Source organism: Solanum tuberosum, unplaced genomic scaffold, assembly GCF_000226075.1.
Source record: "Solanum tuberosum cultivar DM 1-3 516 R44 unplaced genomic scaffold, SolTub_3.0 scf00173, whole genome shotgun sequence".
In the NCBI taxonomy this organism is placed as follows: Eukaryota; Viridiplantae; Streptophyta; class Magnoliopsida; order Solanales; family Solanaceae; genus Solanum; species Solanum tuberosum.
Window position 1 is genome coordinate 802,223 of NW_006239104.1, and position 9,532 is coordinate 811,754.

The 9,532-nt window shown below is 29.0% G+C and overlaps 1 pseudogene; it reads left to right on the forward strand.

The window, feature by feature from the left end:
* The first annotated feature begins 3,590 nt into the window (after positions 1-3,590).
* On the forward strand, positions 3,591-6,103 carry LOC102600278 (uncharacterized; annotated as a pseudogene).
* Positions 6,104-9,532: the final 3,429 nt, after the last annotated feature.

A 9,532-nucleotide genomic window follows, 5' to 3' on the forward strand; every position in this document is an offset into this window, starting at 1 on the left:
TATTTATGCAGAGTAAAAGGTATAATAATTAATATGTGTATAGCTAATATATGGATAAAAAGTTAAAATAACAATATTACTCTTATCACTTCCACTAGACTATTTTCTTCTTTCACAGAATTAAAGAACTGTTTTGATTTAAATACAAAGTTAAAGAAGGAAAAGATATAATTGTAAAGAAATGTTTTAATTTAAGAATATATATATAATTTTACTAATTTTTAAAATAAAAAGAATATCCAAAGGAATAATTTATGCATAACTAAACGATACATAATTAATACTACACGTATAACTCTATTCAACTATTAAACGACCCCAAATGTTTAAGGCAGATATTTCCTTCAGTACTCCTATGGTTCCAACCAAACTTGTATTCTATGGTCCAAATTATCTCTGCCACCTGCCTGAAAATGACATTATAAAATTATGTGGAAAAGTTTATTCAAGCTCTGGAGTCTGGTCAGTTAAATCGAGCTCTCAGTTTGTTTGTTTTTTTTTTTAAAGTTCTATAATTTTTTTATCGGAGATTTTCATTTTTTTTTTTACCTATAATAAGTTTTAAAATGCCGTGTTCTTCTATTACTACTTGTTTAATTTAGGGATAAAGGGTCTGAAAAATACCCTAATTTTGGTCGAATTTGCTATTGCGATACTAAACTTTCATGATGACTTATTACCTATCTAGACTATTTAATAGTGTATTTTTTACCCTTGAACTATTTAATAGTGTATTTTAAAGGTATATATGTGCCCACGTGGACACATTACTATTTATAATTTTGCATTATTTTTTATGTCCACGTGGACAAATATATATGTTTAAAATACGGTATTAAATAGTCTAGGGAGGAAATAAGTCTTCATGAAAGTTTAATATCGCAACAGCAAATTCGATCAAAATTGAAGTATTTTTTAGACCCTTATCCCTTTAATTTATGGAATCTAAGAGATTTTTAGGTATATTTTTCTCTTTTTATCTTTGATAGATAAATTTAGAATTTCAAAACCTTATTAATAAAATATACTTGTAATAACTATTTTTTAAAATTGTATCAAGTTAACATGAGTCAACTAAAATGCAATAAAGTGAATACTAAAAAGTCATGTAGTGATTTCACCTTATTCTGAATGAACATTTATAGTTGTGATACTATAATAGTAACATATATAATATAACTAGTGTACTTGTCTGCGCTTCACGCGGTTATAAGAAAAACTAAAATATATTTTAAAATAATTAATTTTACTATTTGATAAATATTTTAATAAACAATATAATAAAAGAGAGAAACACAAATTAAAATACGAGTTCGATATTACTTATTCAGAAAAATTGTTAAAAGTAACTTTCATACTGATAAAAAAGTTGAAAATATAAACGCTGATATGAGAAGTTAAAAAGTTGTTCTCTCTCAATCTATTATTATAATATTACTGTGGTAATTATATATTATAAATAAATTGGAGTAATAACTGTACAAAGGATAACACCTTCTTTAATGTAGAAAAAATAAAAGGAACTTTTATTTGCTTTCAATAATAATAATTATTAGTCCTATAAATGTTATATATAAAATTTTCACTAAATTTGATACACATTAAAATCATATATTCACATTTATTATGGTAAAAAGAAAACAAAATATTACACTTATTATTCTTATTTACACTCCATTTATGTTGTTATGAAGAAAATTAATTTATATATATGATATTTTTTTAACACTTTTAACATAAATTTGTTATTGAAAAAATTAAATTATGGAATTTAAAGTTTTTCTAAAAAAAAAAAAAAGAGTTAGAGAAATTTTATATATATATATAAAATCTTAATTTTACTATACATATAAATTTGATCTATTTTTATAAATATTTTTATAATGCCCCTATTTATAGGACAACAATATGAAATATCAAATGATATTATGAATATGATTATTAATATAATTTAGGAGTTATGATATCAAAAGTCATTAAAGTACGGAACATAAATATACTTGAATTTTTATATTAAAAATTAGAGAAAATAATTGTTTTTGTCCTTGTGTTATTGTCTTATTTTGGTTTTGGTCCCTCTAATATCTCACTAATCATACTTAATCTTTAATTAATTAAAGTAAGTGATTTCAGTCCTTCTACTAACAGTGAATATCAATTTAAACAGATCACTTATTGCTGTTAGGGGTAATTTTGGTATTACAAGAAGAAATACTTCTATACAGAGAACAAAACCTAAAGCTAGAAAATATTTATAACTTCTCCCGAAACATCCTTTCTTATACACAAGCATATCCCAGCCTTACTCCCTTCTTCAATTTGAATGTTTCAATCCTCTCATACACTACTCTTTGTGTTCATTGGTTGATGAACAATTTTTCTCTTTAGTTGCCTCCCATTTGTATGAGAATACAATCCAGACACTCCTCCTGCAACACAGAAAACAACTCAGTACACTTCTTGAAGAGAAATAATATCATTCAATTTCACAATTAAACTCCGAAGCAAGAATGGGCTACAATTGACGCCAGCATGTAAATACTCAATTAATTTATTTATAGCCTAAATCTTTGATTATATGGAAATCTGAAGAAAAAAAAAGGTGAGTTAGAATGCAACAACTAATATTTCACATAAAGAATAAATATCCATTTTTTAAAAATCTATAAGAATTATAAAAATCAAATATTTGTAGTGCATATTCTAAATTTGTATGACATATTACATTTTGTGTTTGTTCCACTTATTAGAATACCATAAGCATATTCTTGTTTTTAAAAAAACAATAGATGAAAATGAAAATTCAGAAGTGCCACAGTTAAATGTGAAGTAATCATAAACTATGATACAAATAAGTCAACTTTTTTAAGAACTGTAGTTTGCATAATTCAAATTCAAAATTAATTTAGATTTTCATTATTGGTTACATATTTTTGTGTTGGATTTGTATCATTTACATTTTCTATTGGAGATGTTTATTGTTATAACACTAATAGAATCTATTTTTTTTTTACATGACAGATGAAGGTGAAGATTCATATATGTACACCACTAAATTGCACTATAAGGGTTGGTGGGTGTTTGAGCCAGTGATGAACTATGTTAATGGACATATAGCTTATTATGACTATTGCAATGGAAATGAAAATTCCATTATTCAGATAAGGCAATGTATGAAAAAGTTTAAAGTTAATGATAAAAAGGTGAAATTTTGGTTCAAGTTTGGGCATTATTTTGAGATGAGTCTAAGACTTTTGACAACTGATTTAGATATATATAACCTTGTCTACGAAATACCTGATAGTAGAGTAGTTGAATTATTTGTTGAGCACACGGAAGAGGACCAATGGAACTATGATGTTGCTGATTCTGAGGGCAACCCATTACAAGGCGGAGAAGATTTGATAGATATAAATATAATAGAGAAAAGTGATAAGAGTGATGCCACATGTGAAGAATGTGAGTCATTTAATGACTCTGATTAATCCTTGGAAGAAGATGATATGATTTTTGATAAAATCGTTGACTCTACTGTAGAATGGGTTGGCCTTAATGGGAGAAACAGAGAAAATCAAGTTAATGAAAAAACTATGGAGGTTGGAGTTGCCTCAAACATGTTGGCTATGTTTCCCAATGACAATCAAGAAAATGATTGTGATATATCCGATGAGGAATTAATGAGTTTACATGGAGATTCTGATGATAAAAATCTTAAAAGACCCATTGTTTTTAATCCAACTAGGGATTTGAAGGATCCAAAATTTAAGTTTACACTTAATATGATTTTCAGCAATAGCAAAGAATTCAAGTGGGCAGTTGAGGTACATGTTGTGTTCCAAAAAAAAGACATCAAGTTTAAGAAGAACGAAAGTATAAGGTCGAGGACCATTTGTAAGGTGTCGAGTTGCAAATGGTTCATATTTGCATCAAAGTCTAATCAAGTTGAACCTTTTCAAGATCAAGACAATAGGCCCTGACCATTCTTGTGGCAAACAAAGAGATAACAATACTATTGACTCTGGATTTTTGGCTAAGAAGTACGTAGAAGAATTTAGAATAAATCCAAGTTGGGGAGTAAAATAATTCCAAACTCATGTGATGAGGACTCATAATTGTACTATTACTCGAACCTAAGCTTATATGGCAAAGAGGAAAGCATTAGATCTAATTACAGGAACTAAAGAAGAACAATTAGATATGTTATGGGATTACTGTGCTGAGCTAAGGAGGAGTAATCCAGGGACTACATGTATTTTAAAGCTGGATGAAAATAAAAAAACAATGGTTAATGGTAGATTTTTTTTTTGAGACTTTATATATGTTTTGCAGCTTGCAAACAGGGCTTTTTAGTCGGATGTCGACCAATAATAGGGGTTGATGGATGTCATTTGAAAGGCACCAAAAGGGGAGTCAACTATTGACAGCAGTAGGTATTGATGGAAATGACAACATATATCTTATTGCATTCGCAATTATAGAAGGTGAACTAAAGGAAACATGGAAGTGGTTTCTAACGCTTCTTGATGAAGACCTAGGAATATGACAAAATCATTTTGCATGGACTTTCATTTCTGATAAACAAAAGGGTTTAATTCCAGCATTTGATGAGATGATGCTAGATGTTGCACACAAATTTTGTGTGAGACATCTACACAATAATTTCAAAACTGAAGGTTTTGAGGACAATCACTGAAAGATATCCTATGGAAAGCTGCTAGGGCAACTACAGAACCTGAATTCTCCAAGTATATGAAAGAGATGGAAAAAATAGATTCAAAAGCTTCAGAATGGTTTATTAATAAACCACCAAGTCACTGATCAATGGCTTTTTTCTCTTCTTTTTCAAATGTGATGTGTTATTAAACAATTTGTGTGAGTCATTCAATAGTGTACTTCTTGTAAGAGACAAGTATATTTGGACAATGATTGAGTCAATTAGGATCTATATGATGTCCAAACTTCAAAAGAACAGAGATAAAATGATGAAGTACTGCCAAAGAATCTGTCCCAAAATCATGTTGAAGCTAGAAAAAAATAAGGCTAAAGCGGCTGAATGTATTTCCACTAAATCCCCACTACCAGATTGAGGACATCTATCTTAGACTATTCTCTGTTGATCTTAAAGAGAAGACATGTTCTTGTAGGAGATGAGACTTAACATGAATACCTTGTAATCATGCTATTGCAACTATATGGGTTAAGAAGGATGAGCCTGAAATATATGTTCATGAATGTTATACAGTTGATCAGTACATGAAGAGTTACAGTCCATCCATCCTTCCAATTGTCAACATTGAGCAATGGCCTAAGACAGATATAGAACCACCATTGCCACCAATATACAAAGAACAACCAGGGAGACCAAGAAAACTAAGGAAGAGAGGGATTGACGAGACAACTAAAAAAGAATCAGATTATGGAAAGTTTACCTTGTTAAAAGCATCAAGAAAAGGCAGAAAAAAGAAGTGTGGATCATGTGGAACATTAGGGCACAATAGTAGAAGTGATCTATTTTTATGGGGAGAATCCACTCTGAAGTTCAACAACAACAAATTCATCAACAAGTCGGAAATGAAGTCCCTTCTACACCTAATAATGCAACAAAAGTAAGTAGTCAAATAAATTGGTTCTTTTCAGTTATTGTTGTCTACTTAATAATGCAACAGAAGTAGTCAAACAAGTCCAGGATAATGGTACAATTTTTTTATTGTAGGGTTCAAGCACCATTATTGAGAGTGCGACATCAATGCAGTCCAATTCTTTTATAGCTGAACAAACTATAATTACCTTTCTTATTATCTACTAATGTTGCTTGTATCCGACTTACTATCTACTAATGTTGCTTGTATCCCACTTAGTTTCTTATATATATTGTAGGTCAATAAACTTAACCAACCAAGGGTACTAAAAGAGCTATTGAGAAGTTCTGCTTTCATTTTAGAAGAAATTGGAGAGCATTCCAGAGAAGTTACAAGACCACTCTTCATCGAGAGAATGGGAACACAATACGTACCAATATCAAAATTACAAGAAGTACTTTCTCAAAGTAGAGAGAGGGTGGGAAGTGATCCATGGGCCAAGAAAAAAAATGTTCCTTAAATAAAGAAGTGCATACACAAGTTTAGATCTAGTTCTTTCATTATGACTTTGAAGTTATTCATGTTCATGGGTGATTTTGTTTTCTTTTTTGAAACTTTATGCAACTTAAATAGTTACTTTTCCATTGTCAGTCTTCATAACAGTTCTTCAATATGATGCGAGAAAGAACTTTTATTGAGTTCTACAAGGATAAAATCTAGGAAAGATGAGAGAATCAATTATTGAATTGTCATGAGAATTTGAAGTTATTAATTTAAAATTTATGCATCAGCTTTAAGTTCACAAAAGATTAGTTTACATAGTTGCTTTAGTCTATCAATTTAAACATGTATATTGTATTTAAGGATAGTGTATCTTGTAAAATAGTGACAGCTGCAGCAAGACTAAAAATGTTATGTCTAATTAGCTAATTTCCTTTATACATATCTCAATTAATCATTCAGAAATTTGAACAAAATCCTCCTTCCCCGAGTTTGTTTTCTACTTTGAGTTATTTGTTGCTGAGGCAATCACCTCAAATTCAATTAGCGAAAGTTCAATTGGATCTTCTTTCTTTAATTGCCAACCCCAGAAATTCTATTATCAAACTAGATAATTTAAGGTCCGTGATACGGGCCCAATATAACTTCACAACTTAATATATCATAATCTCCTCTCGGATACATTCATCCCCTCTTGGATACATCCCTCCCATGAAGTAATATAAATCATTAGTAATGTATCAGACAACCAAGGAATGTATTCGAGAGCAACGAAAAATTCGAGATTTTTGTAATTGAGGAAACTTCTGGGATAGCATGTAATTAGCCTCTAAATTTATAAGATTTCTATACTTTGTACTATTTTTTTTTACAGTAAACAACTTCAATATATTACTTAATAATCTTTTTCAAATGTTCATACGACATAAATGCGTCGTTTACAACCCAAATTGAGAAAGTTGAATTCCAAAAAAATTCTATGCAGCAAGGAAATAGAGAATTGCGTTAGATTATGAGTTAAAACATTTTGCGTTCGAGGAATATATAAAATGTTGATATCTTTGAAAAAGTTCATCGATCTTCATATATTTCCGCAAGTGGTATCTATTTTCTACAATGTTATCATCTTCTTTTTGTAATATTTGCACCAAAAGTTTTGCATCTGATAAAATACTAATCATTGATCAATCAATTCGTAAAGATCGATTCAAAGCCTTTCAAATCTCTACTGCTTCAACTCAAGTATAATTTGTTTGTAGTTTGCTTTGTCAGTGAATTTTGTGATACATTTCATTATTGTCTTCGATAATAGAAATACTTCTATTTATTTTGGTTTTAATATTGAAAGTATTTATTAAAAACTTGATTTCTAACTTCCACAACAATAAAAACAATCATGAAAGCAACTTTATTTCTATATACACTAACAATTATCGTAATGTTATTCTAAACTATATTAATAATTTTTTTTTGATACTACACTCTTAATATCATGTTGTAAAAGAAAACTCTAAATCTTACCCCCACAAAATAACAAATATACTTGTTCTTTTTTTCAGGTTATTTTTTCCTAATTTATTTGTTTTTTAGTTTTTTTCTTCCTCTATATTTCTCAAGCCCTTTTCTATTGACATTTTTGTTTTTTGTTTTTTCTTTATATTTTAACTACTCATTTTTCTTTAGTTTGTATTTTAATATTCCTTAGAATTTGAATATTAATTTTTTTTTCTTGTCAATTTTTCCCTGTTAAATAATTTATCATATATGATATTAAGAAAATATTCTATATAGAAATGAAAATTTTATATTTTTAATCTTTTGATGAATTACATTATCAAATCATTAATTTCTTAATAGTCAAAAATTGTTCATTCTTTTTAGTCACATAATTTTTATATTTCTTCAAATTAATTAAAAATATTGATACGTCATTTTAAAGATTATTTTAATAATCAAGATACGAATTTAGTGGTCATATTATGTAACATATTATTAAAAATATGTTTTCACAATAACCCTTTAAAGTATTTTTAGGAACAAAATATTAAACTATTCAAACACATTTTATTTTAAATTAGTTCAAAATTTTCTTTCAAAAACATGTCAAAACAAGCTTAGCATTTATTATTGTTTGTAAAAAGTTAATTAATAGAAACTCTTCATTTTAACACAATTATAAAAATATCTTTATGGGCATATTTTAAAAGTAAAGACATGTATAGATTCTTCTAGATTTTCATTTTGGTCATTAATTATACAATTATTATTTTGCCCTGAAATAATATTAAAATTACTAAAATGCCATTGTTTAATAGATATTTTTGGTTTAATGAAATTTCACACTACAAAAAAAAGAAAAAATATATATAGAAAATGTGATTGAAAATGTGGGTCCATATTAAATGTGTCACATCATTAGGATACACATGGCATTTGAGAAAAGATATTTGGTTGTATTGTCATTATAAATCTATTACCACTTTTTTGATGCTAAACATAAAAATAAACATTCTAGAATATTTATGAAATGACAAATTTGCCCTTGGTTGTCCTCAACTTGGCTCTTCTATATAATAGAAATATTTGGCAATAACGAACAAGTTTCTTAAGCTTAAATATGGTCAATAAACACAATTTTCAAATACTAAATTCATTCTACAAAGATTATTTCTGTTAGAGAATAAAAAATTTAAGCTCTAATAAAATTACGTACCTTTTATTAAAGCACATGTTAATTATTATATTTAGTTGATTATTGTTTGACGTATTCTTTAGCTAGTAGTCTACCACTACTATATCTTTTCAAGTAGTTTAGCACTCCTCTTTAAGAGGAGTTAGTTTAGTCAATTAGTTAGTCCAGTCTTGTATTTAAACACAATATTGGATCAATGAAAGATCGATCGATCTCTTACTTTTATATAGTATCCAGATCCCTAATATACTCTAAAGAGTAAGATCTGTTTTTTTTTTCTTTACTCTTCCACCCACCTCTCCACAAATGGGAGACACTACTCGCATTGTTAATGTTGATTACAACGTCGGCACAATGATCGTTCAAGTTAACCCTGCGTCCCAATTGCCCATAAAACTACGTGGCAGTCACAATTTTGCAAAGTGGAAGGCACAATTCTCTATGCTTATGCATGGTCATGATATCTATGGTCATCTCGATGAGTCTACTCCTTCTCCATCTCGCACTATCACAACTGGCACAACCCCTAGTGCCAATCCTGCGTTTCCTCTTTGGTTTCGACAAGACCAACTCATTCAAAATGCACTTATGGCATCTGTTGATCCAATAATTGCTGCAACGGTTGCCGCTGCTAACTTAGCTAAGGCAGCCTGGTATGCCCTGCACGCCGCTTATGCAAATAAGTCTCAAACCAGAATTTTTAGTTTGCGTGATTGACTTATGCGTCTGAACAAAGACTACCAACCAGTTACCGAGTATT